The sequence below is a fragment of the Chanodichthys erythropterus genome, chromosome 16, assembly GCF_024489055.1.
Source record: "Chanodichthys erythropterus isolate Z2021 chromosome 16, ASM2448905v1, whole genome shotgun sequence".
NCBI lineage: Eukaryota > Metazoa > Chordata > Actinopteri > Cypriniformes > Xenocyprididae > Chanodichthys > Chanodichthys erythropterus.
In genome coordinates this window covers 27997748-28016072 of record NC_090236.1, presented here as the reverse complement: position 1 = coordinate 28016072, position 18325 = coordinate 27997748, and the positions used below count along the sequence as shown (strand labels likewise).

The window sequence follows — 18325 nt, the reverse complement described above, 5'->3', positions numbered from 1 at the left end:
GCCCTTCGCTCCACACAACAGAGAAGGTTCTCAACATGCTGTAAATATACCTTTGTCAGAGTAGAAGCAATATATAATTTGACGTCACGTGTAATAAAAACCAATACATCATAGTGCTCATATGCGCTAATATAGTGCATATACATGGTGAAATACTCCCCTCTAGAGTTAATTTCTCTAGTGAATATGCGGTGAACATTAAATGACTTGCCTGAGGTAAATGTAATGCTATGTGAGATACTATTCTCAAGCTGTTTTATTGAGGCCTTTCCACATTTGAAAGACTGGTTGAGAGAATACACAAACGTATCCAAACATAGATCGTCTGTTGTTGTTCTGTGCTTTTTTCTGTTGTGGCGGTTAGCAAACAGCATTGCATTACCGCATACATTCCCTTCTGGATTGGAGCGTGTATAGCTTGTGACTGACTGTATTCGTCGCCTGACTTTCTCCAACCCGTGACGGTTTGGGAGGACTACATGTACCAATACACCCCTATTATATACACACATACACACATTTGTAATTTCATACAAATAAATAAAAAAAACAAACAAACAAAAAAACCATTAACAATAATTCCTCCCCTGCAGCAATCAGTCACTCATATTAGATCACAGCAGTTACCAAACAACAATGATCCAATCAGTTCCTGATGGTCAAAATCCAAATGGACAAAGTCCTGCTCTACATCTTTTCTTTGTTCGAGAAGCTGTTTCACTCGGATATACATCACAAGGGAAGAAAAGACAATTGCAACTTCTGCTGCATGCAGACTTTAATTATTAAGCAGGAATACTGTAATTGTGAACAACTGTGTAAACATGGTGTTCCAATTCCTTCCCTACAACATTTTCTTACTGAGCTTGACTGGATAGTGTCACTGGATATATACCACCTCAAATTTGCTTCAAAATTAGTCTTTTCATGTGATTTTCCAGACCTGTTGCATTGTGCTATGCTGCACATCACTAAACAAAAAGATCAGACAATGAGTTGCTCACGCAAACGGGTATCAATTGGTTCTCGGCAGGAATAAACAAGCTAAATGCCAGCTGCTTGTTGGAGCCGGTTGCCACGGCAATAGTCATGTTTGTATTGATTTATTGCTCTCTCTCTGTCCATTGTCTGCCAAAGTTCTACAAAGGACTGGCCAGCTGTGAGGGTACGAAACATTATTCTTATGAATTTGAATTTGTGAAACTAGTGGTCAAATCCTTATGAAAGCCATTTTGAAGGCGGAAGTGTTAAACGTGTTTTGCATGCGCTATTTGTCAACTGATGTACTCGCCGACTTCTCTTGACATTTACAATAGGATCAGCTTCTTGGGGGACTTTAGACGCTCCATTTTTCATCCACCGCAGCAGGAAAATGAACGCTGAGCAAGGAGCATTTTTCACTCGGCATGCTGCTGGACATCCATGGGGACAGACGTGCACTTGACGGCATTTACAGCAGCTGGATCTGACCTGGAACAACTACTAGGACAAATAACCAAACCCACTTTCTATATAAGAGACTCACAGGACCTTGAAATGGTAGATAGTGGGAAGGAGATGTCATCCTATAAGCATTTCCAGAAATGCCTCTTCTTAAGCAGTGTTGGAGGTTATATCAAGTAATGTAATCATGCTTCGCCCCTCAGTTGTCATCTAGAGTCCCTCTGCAGCTGGAGAGCCCAGAAAGGCCTCTAAGTGGCTGTTGAAGGCTCGTTCGCACCAATCCAGTGACATATTTATACATTTATACTAAGCAAACCCACACTTTAGATTGAGGGAACAAATGATGTTAGTAAATTTTACTTTTGCAAAATAAGCTCTTGTATTTAGTGAATACAGACATGGCTAAAGGGTGAATGCCTGTAATCTTATCAGCCATGACCACATTCACAATACAGATTTTGTAAATTGAGTACTACAACATTATAAAAGACCCAAAATTTTAATTTCAGAGACGCACCAATATTACAATTATGTCAGATATAAACCATAATTATTTTCATGTTATAAAACTAAATGAACAATTTTAAAATTATATATTATTTTCTCTGAATATAAACATAACATATTTATAATTTAAATACAGACACAACACTACTCATTTTGAGATTTGCTCAGATTTACATTTAACAGTGTTTTCGAGTGTTAGATACAGCAAATGTAGTCTAAATATAAAAATTAAATATGCAATATAGACTAATGTGTACAATATCAACTGATACTACCTAGTTAAAATAAATAAAAATCAAATAGTCTGATAATCGATATGGTGACATGATACCAATATTATATTGTACTGAACTATTTATTTTATAATATCTCTTAATTTACGCCTCCTACATTAAACATCTTTGAGGATAATCGCTTTTACGATAAAAAAAAACGCTTAATCGTTTTTTGATAAACAGTTTTTCTATGGCACAGAGCAACATTGCAAACTTGAAACATACACTAACATATTGTGGCTAGCTTCTATTTACAGCATAATTCAATCCTCTTTTCTGGTCAGAGAGCAACATCGAGCCTGGCTAATCCAGGAGGAACTCAAGGTCTGCTGGGAGCTGAACATCTCAATACTCTATACCAGCAGGGTCAGCACCAGACAACAAAATGCTGACATTACACACATTTTCAGCACTGATGTTAGAGAAAAAAAAAAAAATGTTGTGAAATGGATTTAGATATGGTCAAATGAGTTAAATGGAACAAAGAGTACTACACATTTTTCTTTAGCTTGAACTGTATAATAAAGCTTAGTAAAACTCCGTGGAAATTCTGTGGAAGTCACAGGACCGATTCCATGTGGGTGTACACATCAACAACACTCCGCTTTAAAAACACAGGGGAAATTCCTGATGAGACAGATTTGGTGTTGTCACAGATTTTTCTGTAATCCCAAACCTTACAGACACCAGACATGACCGTACTACCAAAAACGGCTCGGCAGGGAGACCCTTTCTTGGCATGTAATGAATGCAGCTTGCAGAGGGAAAGATTTCTCTTCGTGACTGTTTAGTTATGCGCTCTTGTGTCTGGACCTCATGTCAGAAGCCTCTGAGGAAGACAGGCTGCAGCTGAGGTTCCTGTGCAATACCCTGCCAGGAGGCCTGTCAAACAACCAACATGATGTCTGCAGGTGAGAGGAGAGGGAGGTGGGGAGAGGTGGCCTGCTCGGACAGATGAGGGAGAGAACGAGAGGCAGGCTGAGAAAAGAAATGACATGCTCCGGCAGTCCTGGGAGGTCAACGGAATGATGGAATACATTTACATAGCCGAGGCACTCTGCCCTAGGAGAAGAGTGAAGGGGAGAAACGGGACAGGAAAAAAGCAGGAAAGTGGCGTTTCCTTTCTCACTACTACGGAAGAAGAAATTCCGTTTGTGAGCTTGAAATCTAAAATTTAATATGAGAAAAAAAAAGAACACAGTTACTTGTTTAAAGGCATATTTACATCAATTACTAACTCAAGTTCATCTTGTTCCAAACTGTTAAGGCTGGCCTTAACAAAAGCAGAAGCTCAACCAAACCTGCTACACATGCAAGAACAAGGGTTAGGGTTAAAAGTTAATGAGGTTCATTCTCGTGTTACGCAGAACGTTTGAGCTTCCGGAAGAGGTTTGTTCTCAAACATGTAGCAGGTTTTGTTGAGATTCTACTTATGTTCGCTGATCAATGTTTACATGCGAGTAAGAGCCTAATTTAAATCGGTTCGTCATAACAATCCAACGATTCTCTTCAGAAAATTTGGACTAAACCATTCAATCGTATGGATTGGTTTTCTGATCTCTTTATGAAGTTTTAGAAGTGTCAAAGTGGTTGATGCAAAGGCAGTCAATTCAAGGAAATTTGACAGCATTCTGTCATTAAAAATACCTTCATTTATCTTCTGAAGAAGAATGAAAGTCTTTCAGGTGTGGAACAACATGAGGGTGAGTAATTAATGACAGAATTTTCATTTTGGGGTGAACTAACCCTTTAAGGAAGTGACAATAAGTACCATGAAAATCATTCAAATGCCTAGAGCACTATTTACTATATCAAGTCCTCTGAAGCCATACTATAACTTTATGTGAGAAACAGACTGAAATTTGAAATGATAGGTCAAACAAAAATAAAAATTGTAGCATTCCAAACCTTTGTCCATAGAACAAAAGATCAGTGGGGTCCAGTGTTTTTGACTTGATATGAAAGTCTCACAGTGACTTTCATTGTCTGGAGAAAATAAAAAAATATTTAAAATATCTTCTTTTGTTTTCTTCTCTAGTTATTCTTGTTTCACAAAACAATACAGGTTTGGAAGGATATGAGGGTGAGTAAATGACAGCAATTTTCACTTTTGATGGAACTATCTGATAAACCTCTGCAGTGACTCAAATCAAATGCTGCCAGGAGTTATCAATTCAAATCATTCTAGTGAAATTTTCAGGATCCACTCCCTGCAAAAAAAACAATTCAACTGAAAACACAGTAGAACAGATTGAGCTGTTATGATGTTAACGGCCAGACATAGATGAAGATTAACAGAGACTGAAGTAAAAGCAAAGTAAAAGGCAAGTGTCATCAGTCGATCGGGGGTCAAATCTGCAGGCATGGTGGTTATCTGAGGGCTTGGAGGGGCCAGACCTAAATAGCTTTTTAAAGACAGTGAATATTGATGAGAAAAAAATGGGAGAAGAAGAAGAAGAGGAGGAGGGGGGCATGGAGGTTATTGACATCAAGCTCTGCTAATTGAACCTTGGTTTGCAATAAGGGAGCTGGAGTGGCAAGACCGTTAAAAAGGCCTCAGGGGAGGCAGGAATTAACTGGGTTAATGGGCATCAAATCTGATGTGGCCTTGCCAGGTAGGTTAGTGCACCACACCCACCTGCCATCTCCAATCATCTACACCCAACTATATATCAAGCATGCAACACTGATAGTGATAGTGTGCATACAGATTCTACGCTACAATTCACAGATTACAAGGTTCCCACAACTTTTACTTTTTTATTTTTTTATACACATGACTTTTCAATGACCTTTCCTGCTACTTTTGATTTCTAGATAAGAATTCTAAACTCCTTTTACAGAGACTGCACTCACAAAACCAATTTCTATCCAGTTAAGTATTTTAGAACTGAGAATACGGATAAATAAAACGAATGAACAAACTAAAATTCATGAACAAACAAACAAATGAATACACAAACATATAAATGAATTAAACCAACAAATAAATAAATACACACATACAGTACATTCCCTGATATTTCCAGGTTTTCCATGACCCTGGGATTAACTAAAACAAGACAGATCCTAGTATTTCAGTTACTTTCAGTCTGAATTTGATATGAGGACATTCAAATCTTTTTTCTTTTGTTAGCCATAGTGCTCAAGCAAACAGAGCAGGTTCATATCCAGCCTGCAACATGTCCTGATTACATTCCCTTTATCTTTACCCATGGCTTCCTTTTATTCGCCGCCATCCATTACTAAAATACCATACAGCAGCTAACACGCATCAAAATTCACAACACAAACCTCCCACCATTTCCACACGCTCTCAGATCCTTATGCCCGGTCATGAATGCTGCAATTCAAAAGGCAGTGTGAACAGAAAGCTATACACAATGGTGGCTGTCATCTCTCTCACAAGTTGTCTATTAAAAAGCTCAAATTTACTGTACATCTCAGTCATGAGATGTCATTAATCACGTTACAAAGCCCTGCATACAGCACAGAAGTCCTCCTGTGTTTAACTCATTATCCAATTCAGGCGAGCCATGACTTACAGTCGCCAGCCTGACCTGACCCCGGCCGGAGAAGAAGCGCCTAGTGTCTTTCGCAGAGAACCAGGATCAGATTTGTGGTTTTTATTATGGTTGAGTGTAGAATCTAGTAAGAAAAATCTAATCTAATCAAGATCAGAACAAAACCACCCTTTAAACTCTGGCTAAGGGCATGATATTCACAACAGTAATATGGTTCTTTGACCTACAAGGACGAAGGGCTGTTAATTTATGACCTTAATGTGTGTAATGAAGGCGAGAGTCAGTCCTAATGCATTTTTAATGTAAATCCATTTGACCTGGATTAGCGTTATGATGAAGAGTGCATGGTTCGAAGCCTAAAATAGCAATTTATTAAAACAGTCCATAGTGTTGGTGAGAGACGGTGATGCCATGAATTCAGAGACAAGAAGGTTGTACCTCTGCTTTGCTATGCAAGAGAGCAGCGTGCTTCCAGCAACCCAGTATCGCACACCTCCCATCTGGCCTTGGGGGGGGGAGAAAGTTTGCTTTGAAGTCTTAAATCCTTTCTACGCAGAATGAATACAGAAGCTCTGATGACCGATAACGTGTCGTGAAGTGTTCTTCCCTGGTCACGACTCGCCTCACGTCATTATACTTACATTTTTCTCAGTGGAACAGTACATACAAACACAAGCACTCAAACAAACGCACTTATGTGTAATGAGATTAATCCAGGAAAGCATATCGATTGCTGCGATGACGTGTTTCCGCTACACATTTTTGTCAGGATTGTTCTTACAGTCTTAAGAGAAACATCAAAACCCTGTCTCTGCGACACAACTGCTGAGTCCAGCCACTGGAACTACATGAGAGTGGTTAGATTTTGTTCTTTTACGTCACAAATAACTGACTGGGTAAGTTCAGAATAACACACTATGAGCACCCTTCTATCACTGTTTTTTGCAACATGTACCATGTATATACTAAGTACACAAATTTTATGCATGTATGGATTAAATCAACAGTTCTCAACCCAGAGGCCAGGACCCACTAGGGAGCCTCAGCAAACTTTCAGTGGGACTCAAGATGACAAAACATAGCATGAAAAGTAAGGTAACACTTTAGTTTAGGCTCTAATTCTCACTATTAACTTAGCTAATATCCTAGAAATATGCATGCTAATAAGCAGTTTATTAGTACTAATAAAAGCGCATATCAATACCTTATTCTGTATGACCATATTCTACATCCCTTAATCCTACCCAATACCTAGACTTAACCATCTTATCAACTATTAATAAGCAGTCATTTGGGCTTTGAGGAAAAAGTCATAGTTAATAGTGAAAACTGGACCCTACACTAAAGTGTGACCATAAGTAATTTAAAAAGTTGGCTAAAAGCCAAAACTAAAAGTTCTAAATAATTCTCATTTTAATTCACTCCCTTAACAACAATTTTTATTTTCTTTGAAAAACCAGGTTCTTGAAAAACCTTGATATACAGTATGAGGTAGCCTAATTTTAAAAGTATGATTTCTAGACCTGGAAAAAAGCTATGGGAATCTTTATAATATATACATTTGTCTAGTTATGCCAAGCTCTAAAATATTTTATCATCAGGTAGAAATTGAGTAAAATACATTTTTTAAAATCACTCAACTGTTAAAATGGGTCTTAGAATATTGTTGTGGAAAATGGTGAGCATTAAAAGTCAAAGAGGTTGAGAACCACTGGATTAAACTATACAGGATTAAGAATGCAAAACAGGATGAAGATGGCTAAAATCAACACACTATCATACTCCTGTTAGAAGTTTCGCTAAATACAGTTCCACATAAGTGTAAAATGTGAAAAATACATTCATAACAAGAAACTACTGCACAATGAGAGCTAATCAGAACTTAACCGATGATTTCTAATATTCAATATTGTGACGCAGGACCCTTGGACAATTAAAGTTCATGCTGGCTCAGCTACTCAGTATGATGCCACAGAAATCGAAATCAAGCAAAAATGTCAACAAAACATCCTGTCACTCATGGCTGCGGCTTACACAAAGGAAAAATTGTAAATGAAAGCATTAAAACTTGTGACTCTTGGAGCGTTACTTAAATCACTATAACTCTTCAAAATATTGCTATACTGTATATATAATAAAATTGAGCACTTCTGTATTAGGGAGAACGGTACTGACGTGGGTTAATTTTCCGCTGACATGTAAATTTGGTGGGTTTTCTGTTTAGTGATCAGTCAGCAGCATATGATTTGTAGTTCCTGCAAACGAGAGCCTGAGCGTCTGGTTCATGAGACAATAATGAAATCATCACTACACGTCTGTGTCTTTCCAGTTGAGAGCCTGTGGCTGGGAGTGGGACAGTCCAGACGCCCATCTTCACTGAAGCACTGACTCCAGTCACAATCCAGCAACTCTTAATAAGAACAGAGATCTTCGGTTTAGATCCAGCACTGAACTGAAGTGACAAAGTCCCCAAGTCTTTATGACACATAAAGGGCTTTTAAATACACAGTCATGGGTGTAAAGCACACTGCTTAATAAATCAAATGAAGTATCAAGGTTCTCCCTTTGTGCTGTCAGTCAAAGCAAAAATCAAAGTCAGCAAATGTCCTTCTGGCATATTTTGTGAGTACTTTTCAAAACAAAATGTAAAAGGGAATGGCAAAGTCAGCATAAAAAGTGATCCACTGCATCCATATAAAGACAACAAAATAGAGCCAAAACAATCATTGAGAAACTCAGACTTTCAGCAGACTGTTCCTCAAGGTCAGCTGCTTCTGTTCTAGTCTGGCCTGTGGTTTTGCTTTCTAAATTAACTATTGCACTGCATGACAACACAAGAACTGGAGAGTTTGTAATTGCGTATTACATATATGTACAGGAATGCGAAAAACAAAAGAAATACATTTATGAACACCCATAAACATCTAAATTATTGAAATATTTAAAATTGTGCAAGTGCAATTCTTGCCGTTTCTTATCCTATTATTAAATTGTTTAAGAAAAACCCCAGCTAAAATTAGTTACATTTGTGCATGAAACAAGAAAAACAATTTGCATCATACAATTATGCTCTGAAATACTGTAGCTTGCTTTAAGAAGGTTTAAACATTTTTAATTGGAAAAACATTAAGCTAGCTAGCAAAGCTTCCCTTCAAAGTAAGTTAGCAATGCTTCATTATCTTCTAGACACAAACAACAGGATGAGCTACTGGTAGACATCTCTTCATGAACTGCTCTTAACATGGTTTACGTAGGGGAAGCGCTGTGCTGGACTAGTGCAATACCAACTACTTGAGCAACAACAAACCTCATGTGACACTAAAACAAAATAAACCCACGTGACGAACACCACTGCAGTCACAGAGAAGGGAAATTGTTAGCACCAGTCTGGCCTTGTCTATCTCTTTCCTTCATAACATGCACACAAACGCCACCAAACAATCTCCTAAATATTTGATTAGCCGCTGCCTCAGCTTTGGTTTGAGAAGTAAAAGTGCCGTGTCATGAACAACAGGAATTGTGTCTCACTGCACTCAGCAGTGTTGGGAGTAACCAAATAAAAAGTATGAAAATGTTGTTTCAAAATACTAACTGTAGTTTCTTCAGTAAAAGGCTTTTTCTAACCAGTAGCAATGTAACATGTCAAAGCTTTTTTAACATTTTATAACATCACACGTTGTCCTACTGCACTTGAAGTTTTAGAGCGAGCAAGCTGGATAGGAATATCCAATTCATCCTTGTGAAACATTCGGATGATTCATGTAAATTAACAGATTTAAAAAAAATATTTGATTCGAGTTTCAGATTGAGTACGTTGAGGTGTTATCACAACAGTATGTTTTTCTGCTCTATTATATAAATGTTATATAAATGTCAAATACAGACATACCTAACTGCTGGGTTAAAAAAAAAAAAAAAAATCTATCTAACAGTTTGTCCATATTTGACCCACATTTGGGTTGAAACAACCCAGCATTTTTTTGAATGTATATAAAAAGTTTTTTAATATGACTTTGATTAAATCCTAAATTATATATTAGATACTTCCATATTGTAAAACCCTTCAAAAGCCTCAATTTACTATAGCTATTCCAAAACCGCATTTGACTTCAAAAGAGCTTGTGAATGTTCTTGCAAGACAGACAGATATCAAATTTAGGGCTTTAATGCTTTCCGGCAAAGGTGAGGCTATCATATCAGACCAAAGGAAAGATAAATACATAAAATCTCCTTGATCCATGCTTCCAAATTAGCAAATGAAAGCGGTCAATCATGAAGGATATGGATAAAATGATTACATATTCATTTTTAATCTGCCCCTAATCTTCAGGGCGTTATGCGATCTAGCTTTTTAAATAATAATAAAGCATGCTGGGGGAGCAGGTGGAACACACTGCCACAAGGAAGATGAATAAATGCCTTCTTTATTCCATAAGGCCTCTGCCTAATTCCTGAACAACAATGCATTAGTTCACCAGTATTGTCAATTAAAATCCGACTCATGAGTTATAGGAACCAATAAGGAAATATAAGCTTTTCTCATTCATGACTAGGAAATGTTTTTCCATAGTAGGCGGAGAAGGGAACTCGCATGCCAACAAGAAGCACTGCCTCATGCCCGAGCGCTTAGAGCATTGCGGGCAAACGCCAGGATGCACACCATCTGTCATTCAGGGGACCTGTTGGTGAGGGGTAGAGGAGCTCAGGCTGTTTAAAACTACTTCTTCCCCTTCCAGTCATGCATTTCCATGAATGGGCAAATAGCAGAGCACAGCAGTGATAGCGAGCTGCTTTAATTACTGTAGCAGTGGGGCAATCGGCAACTTAATCACCCCTCATCATCACAGGCCTGACTCGAACACCACAAACGCCTCATTTGCCTTTGCCCCCCCAAGGAGCTGCCTCCAACAAATTCTAGTTAGACACAAACGAAACCAAAGCAACAAACCCAACATTCTTCCTCCACCTCCTCTTCGGTTCCTCCATGTCTTCGTTGTTCTCCACCGCCTCTCCATGTTATCATGGCATGAATTATGTACAGGGTAAGAATCGTAATTAACAAGGCTTCCCCGCTTGAGCTCATCATTCCCTCTCGCTGAATTTTAGCAACAGGCAACATACACAAGCAAATATGTGTGTTAGAGCAGAACCTCAGCACTGAAAAGCCTTATGAAATATTCAACAGGCTCTGAGGAAGAGCTTTAAATTATTCAGATTTTACAATCTTTTCTATCTTTGGAACTTTTACCGAATCGAAATCGCTATATATAAAAGTAGTAGCGTGTTTAACCGCATGAGAACAAAGTCAGAGGAAGAAAAAGAGAAATATGTATTAGAACGACAGATGTTCTGCTTCTGAGAACTGTGGAATAAAGGGAATTAACTTACAAAGGGGAGGACAGAATGAGAACAAGATTAAATGTGTTTTTTTGAAGTGCAAGATTGATGGTTGTAGGCCAGAGCTAATAAATCTAACTGCAATTTTTATCCCCCATGATGATATAAATACAATGAGACTGTGTGGTCTAATGGTGAAACATCCTTCAAGACAAAGAGAGAGGGGGAAATAAAGAAATCCACCTAGAAGGTCTTTCAGACAAATTTTAGGAACATTAGCGTCATCTTATAGGTCAAGCCTTTAGTCTTTCAAAAACATTTACAAACACTACTAGTCAAACGCTACTTTATTGTAACCATTTTCACTTAAAAAAAAAAAAAAAAAAAAAAAAAAAACTAATATAAGTACTAAATGAATAAACATTAGAGCAATACCCTTTAGAACAAAAGGTTACATTATGCATCAACTACCCAATGTATGTTTCTCATGATGTTTTAGATTTTTCAAAGTACAAATCATATCAGTAGATATGAACTCATAAATGCTGCATGCCTAATAATTATAAAAGAATGAACAAAATGTAATTTCAGTTGTTTTAGATTGAATATACCAAATCCACACCACAGGACATTTTAAGTTGACATAAAATACTTTTACATTAGCTACTCAAATTCAGTCAAATCTGTCAAAACTTGACAGGTAATGTTCAAGGAAATCAAATGATGGGAGGGGAATTAATTTCACAGTGCTCTACTTTGTCTTTGTGTCATTTCTCGTAGCTGTGATTTCTAAAATTGGTATAATTACACAATGCTTAATCACACAAGTATGCAAAACAGTTAATAACGGCACTGCAGAATACACTTTCCTGTATGGGCAGGGTTCTGGTCAAAAACGTGCCAGAAAAACACCTACTTGGTTTCCCTTAGCACAAATGCCATTCTTTGAGTGACTGCAAAGCCTCCAGTGTACCATCCGTTTGGCGTTTCAAGAGTTGGCTTCTGGCAGGGACAAGTATAGGCATGACAAACCACACCCCACCCCACCATTTGGTGCATGTGAAAATTTGAAATTAAATGATGAATAAAACTAAGCAAAATGTTTGATCTGGTCATGACTGATCGAACATAAAAATGTTAATATTTACATGGCAAGCATCTCTAAAATGGAACTCAATATTTAGCACCATATTGAGCCTCAAATTGAGAGGGCAACATAGGACATTATGACTAGTACATAGCAATTGTTATATTACTGATGTAAATCTGGAACATCATTATAACCAAAGTGCGGAAATTTCGAAAACACAAAAACAGACACAGTTTGAGACAATTTATTTCAAAATAAAGCATGTGAATGTTTGCTTCATTATGATTCATCAAGAATCATACCAGAGCAGGTCTGGTTTCAGAAACATTAGTGTTGAGTCAAAATATTACTGCTCCAACAGATTTACAAAATCATATGACTGCTTGTGCATTATAGTGAAAGATTAGATAATGCTGATCTAATTGAAACATGTACTATTGTGAAACAAGCTTTGGCAGACTCATATTTATTAGCTGAGACACTGTGCACAGATGTTAACGGAGCATGGTGAGATCAAGTGACCTGTGGGTGATTGCTAATGAAAGTTAAATACTGAAAGCCTGTCAGCAGCTTTTAACGGATTTTTAACTAGGATGTTGAACACAAAGTTGGGCTTAGCCTAGAGGAAAATACTGTAGAGGTAATTGCTATTTACAGGCCTGATTCATGGTCAAACTCTGAAAGCATCCAATCAGTATTACTTACAATTGTAATTTTGCCTGATAATTGTCAAAAAATAATTGAATAATAATTAAATTTTCCACTTAAAGTTTAAGCCTAATAGACAATACACCCGAAGAACCCATGTAAAGTCACATTGAAATTGGATTCATACAATAAAATGTAGGATTATCTCTTATGACTAAAAAAATATCCATTAAAAAGTAAAAAAAAAAAAAAAAAAGTAATGTCAGTTTTATTGCATTTCTATATTTGCTTGCAGTTTCCTTATTGGGATGACAAAATGTGACTGAAATTTAACATGTATAATTATCTTGGTTCTCAAATAAACAGGAAAAGATTGAATAATTGCAACAGCACTAGTATTAATGTATTCAGAATGAAGAATTGAAGAACTGTTTTCTTGGGAAATAGTTGTTTACTTGCTATATATTATTAAAATTATGAATTCTACACAAAAAAAAATGCTGGGTTAAAAACAACCCAAGTTGGGTTGAAAAATGGACAAACCCAGCGGTTGGGTTAAATGTTTGCCCAACCTGCTGGGTAGTTTCATTTAAACCAACTATTGTTTAAAAATTGCTATATGGCTAGCTTAAAATGAACCCAAAATAGTTGGGAAAATAAAAACCAGATGCAATTAGAGACAACAATAATAGACAAAAGGTGAATGTTTATTAATAAGCTTTAATATTTTATTAATATAAATGTAATAGTTTAATAGTTTATTAATATAAATTAATAAGCAATTTAATAAATGTTTATTGTTTAATAATTATTCATTGAACATTAATAAATGTTCATTTCCAACATACTTTGGGTTAATTTTAATTAAGCAATACAGTAGTTTTTAAACAATAGTGGAGTTAAATAAAACTACCCAGCAGGTTGGGCAAACATTTAACCCTACCGCTGGGTTAAAACAACCCAATTGCTGGGTTTGTCCATTTTCAACCCAACTTGTGTTGTTTTTAACCCAGCATTTTTTAGAGTGTAATATTTTACTTTTTGAATAAAGATTGTGTTGCTGTGGTAATCTAAATTGCTGTTGAAAATTGCTGTTGAAATTTCACTGGCTGAATCAGAACATAAACAGAAAGACAATACATTGGTTTCGGTCTTTGGATAAACTGATCTAATTATTTAACAAAGGGTACACCATAATTTGGCATGCCGTCACTGTTGTGGAATCAGGACTAAAGTCTTTGAGTGACTTCACAGCAGACATCACCCTACAGACCCGAAACCAACCGAGACATACAAGCTCAGTAAGAATCTGTGCTGAGTCACAATCAGTAACATAACAGCATAACACACCAACAGGGCAAATGCATTCAGTTCTGGTAATGTTGCTCCACCCAGGATCATGACTGCATGAGCGGTGCCATTGAGCTCTGAAGTGATTTCATCTCATGAGTCAATGCGATGTGATGCGATTTATTTCAGCTTCAACGGCATAATTCTGACCCGTTTCAAAGGCTCTTATGTGCATGGGGAAAGAGGAGTTGTAAAACTGCCGTATAATGGTCTACTAAAGAAAAATATTTTAAAGGCTGGAATTTTATCTAGACTGCCCACAAACAATGAGATTTTCAAGCGACATAGCATGACGTGTTCATGCTTGGTTTAATACAAATGACTGCTGACATTTTCCTAATACTCTGCGAAAGACACAACACAGTCAACAAGATCCAAATCATCTCAAATCAAAAATACAATGAAGTCCATCTTAACAACAACAAAAAAAGCTTGTTTTTTTGTTTTTTTTAAAAACGCACTGTCCTTCGAATAAGATTTAGAGATAGACAAAAACAACAAAAACATATTCAACATGCTGGCATTAATGTGATTGTCACATATTGTGACAAAAAAAAAGACAGAAATTAAGAATAGAAAAGGAAGAAAGGGCTTGAGAGGGATGAGTTGAGAGCTTTTCAACACAGGTCTTTAGAGCAGGTGCCTCTGCTCAGACAAGGTGTCTCTCTACTCCACAAGAAGACATTTAGATAGAGATATTTTTATCCAGCAGCAGAGCCAAAAATAGGTCAATGTCATCCAAAATAACTTGAGAGTACCAGGATTCTGCTCTCAGATGAGCCCCTGCAGTTACTGATGCATTTTCAGAAGTGGACACATCTCTTTTTGTCTAAAGTGCATCTTCTCCTGCAACAAAAGTAGTACTGTCCCAAAAAGAGCTGAAAATCTTGATGCAAACAAACTCCTTAATTCAAAAAAACCTTAATTCTCCTCCAAGGGTCCCATGCCAAGTGGGGCCCTAATCCCCTCTTTTGTGTCCTACTTTGGACAGAGCGGCAGGCCTGTGTAGACAGCCCTGTTGAGAGCTATGCAAAAGGGTATGAGGGTGCTTGTGATCACCCAGTAAAGTCACAGAATAAGACATACAACCCTAGATCTCTTAACTTGATATTATGTTTTGGACAAATTATTCATGCAAAGTTAGCCTGACTGCACTGGAATAAGAGGAGAGTTTAAAAACAAAAATAATTTAATATATTTCTCAACATATTTTAACTCAGTTAGCCATACTCATAATGATGAATTGCTGTTAGTTTTTTGTTTGTTTGTTTGTTTTTTTAGATCACTAACTACTACTGTCCTGGTGGGCTTGAGCTAAGAGAAAAAGGAGGCATAGTATCAGCTACCAAATGCTCAGAAGCATGCCATTCAGTTATATCAGTTCCTGTCTGACCAACCACATGAGCAACCAGGATATTTGTGGGTCTCAGATAAAGATACAGACAGACAGAGATGGAGCAAGGGTAAAAAGAGTTGGAGTCATTATAAATTGGATGTGACAATAGAATTAGTGACCCACACCAAAATTCAGCCTCAGTGTAGGAAAGGTGGTGACAGTCAGACCTCAGGGATACGTCTGCGGACATGTCTTTCCAAGAACTGCTGCTGCTCTATTATGAATGAGATGAAGAAAGGTGCTCACTGGCGGTTTGAAGTGTCTCAACAGGCAGATCTTGAATCGACTGTCCTTCACTTTCTTACGCAGCATACAATCTCAAAACAATAGGACGGTACATGTTACCCCCAGGTTTTCTGAGCTCACAGACTTTTATTAAATGTTTACCTGCCCTGGCAACAACTTCACCTGCCCTGAGGCTAAACTGAAGAATTCTGCTAGTTTTAACAAAAGTTGTAAAATTAAGTGTCTGAATCTGAAGTAGCCAACCTTGCTCCTGGAGGACTTCAGTTCCAACCTTGCTGAAATACACCTGCCTGTTAATCTCAAGTAATACTGAACCTCTTGATTAGCGTGATCAGGCGTGTTTGATTCGGGTTGAATCTAAACTCTGCAGAAGCGCAGCCCTCCAGGAAAAGGGTTTGCTACCCCTAATCTAAACGTGTTAAACATTAAGATTTCTTTACAACAGGGGTAGCCAATACCGGTCCAGTTCCAACCCTGCTCCAACACTTATCTGTTATTTCCAAGTAATCCTGAAAACCTTGATTAGCTGGTTCAGCTGTATTTGATAAGGCTTGGAGCTGAACTTTGCAGTATCCATGTGCTTCAGGAGCAACCCCTGCTTTACTGAGTCACATTTCCAACAACAACAAAAAAAAAAACAAAAAAAAAACTTAGTACTCGAAATGAAATAAAATTAGAAAGGTTAGAAAACAGACTTAGCATGACTGGTTTGTTTAATCACAGTTCTTTTGTTCCCTCAAGAGCAGGGGTTGTAAAAATCCAGCTCCTGGAGAGTCACCACCATCTTACAGAGGCCCTGTCCCAAATGGAACCCTAAACCCTCACGGTCTTCCTCTTAGTCTGCACTTTCACGACGTAATGCCGCTTTGACTATCGGGTTTAGTCCTCTGCTTAGCTCACAGTCTTGCAGGCTCAACAGAAGTGCGCATCGAGGGAGCATAGCAGCCGCAAAGGGGGCGCTCAAGAGCACCCTTCTTTAAGCTTAAATGACGAATGGGACACCCTACGGTATTGTGGACTTAACGGACACGCGCACACAGCGGCCATCGTAAGTCCACAAGACCGAAAGTGCACATGAAGTGTGCCATATGGGACAGGGCCAGAGTTTAGCTCCAACCCAAATTAAACACACCTGAACCTAATTAAGGTCTTTAGGGTTAGTAGAAACGTCCAAGCAGGTGTGCTGGAGCCAAACTCTGAAGGATGTTGGCACTCCAGAAGCAAAATTGGACATCCCTGATTAAGAGGAACTCTACGCTATTGCAAATTAATCAATGGCATAAATGCTGCACTGGGTCAATTGGGTAAGTGATGGATCCATGAACGGGTCCAAATCCCTCTCACAGTGCCCCTGAATCATGCCAGTCTTACTTTCAAACCCTACTGTATCTAGATGGTCCGATGGCCTTTTGCAGTTATCGCCATAAACAAAGACAGAATGACCTTTACTTCCACTAGGCCTTGTCTATTACTCTTTAACAGCCAGGGTAAAATAATTCCCTGTGCCGTATGGATCCAGAGCAAGGGATATTAATGGTGGTGCAGAAAGTTGTAGCTGAATTGGATTAGGCGTGTTTATAGTACACCAACCCAGGTTCATCCTCGCACACCTGTTCACTCAGGCCTGCTCTGCATGTCTGAGATGTGAAAGTGAGTCTCTTCTGTCGTTCCAATTTGCCTAAGTGACCAGAAAGAAGCAAAGTGAAAGAGATTCACTTCCTCGTCTGAGCACAGATCGACTTGCTCCACAAATCTGAAACGTGTGTGTGTTGGCGGCTTCAAGGCAAAGAGAGACACATGTACATCAGACACTCTCTTATCACATTCCACCCACTGAAGAACTTCTTTTAGGCTCTATCTGCTAACCAAGGCACAGAGCCAGATCTCATCTCTTTTCCTCCACTGCTTCCCCATCCATCTCATGGCCACCCCTCTCATCGTTCTTGTCTACTCCTCCCCAGAATATGTCATGGTTCCGCAGCATGGAGCAGATTTGTGGTCACATGCTGTTTTGGTGGACTGTGCAAAGACCTGATCTGACTGAACTGTTTAATACTATCAGGATATCCCTAGCTCAGTTCTACAGGAAGAGTTCACCCAAAAATCAACTTCACCCTGAACGACATTCTTTCGTGGAACCAAAAATGAGACATTAAGCAGAATGTTGATGCAGCTCTCTGTCAAAGTCAGTGGTGACCATGTCACACAGGGTGGAACTGGTGTAGCCTCACTGGACCCCATGCATAAGGGAAACATTATTCCACATGACTTGAACACTTTATAAAAGTCTTCTTAAATATCATTGGTTGACTCTTGAAACCACAATCACATGGGTTTGGAAATAATTGTGGATCATTAAATGATTAAATAAATGTTTTGTTTATTTATTTATTTATTTTTTTTAAGTCGAAAGCACTGTCGCCTCACAGCAAGAAGGTCCCCAGTTCGAGCCCCAACTGAGCCAGGAGTCTTTTCTGTATGGAGTTTGCACATTTCCATGCCATGTAAT

The 18325-nt window shown here is 38.1% G+C and overlaps 1 protein-coding gene across 7 annotated transcripts in view; it reads right to left on the bottom strand.

Moving 5' to 3' along the window:
- tnika (TRAF2 and NCK interacting kinase a) overlaps nucleotides 1-18325 on the bottom strand; it is a 97979-nt gene that overhangs the window by 64097 nt on the left and 15557 nt on the right. The gene's annotated exons all lie outside the window — the stretch shown is intronic.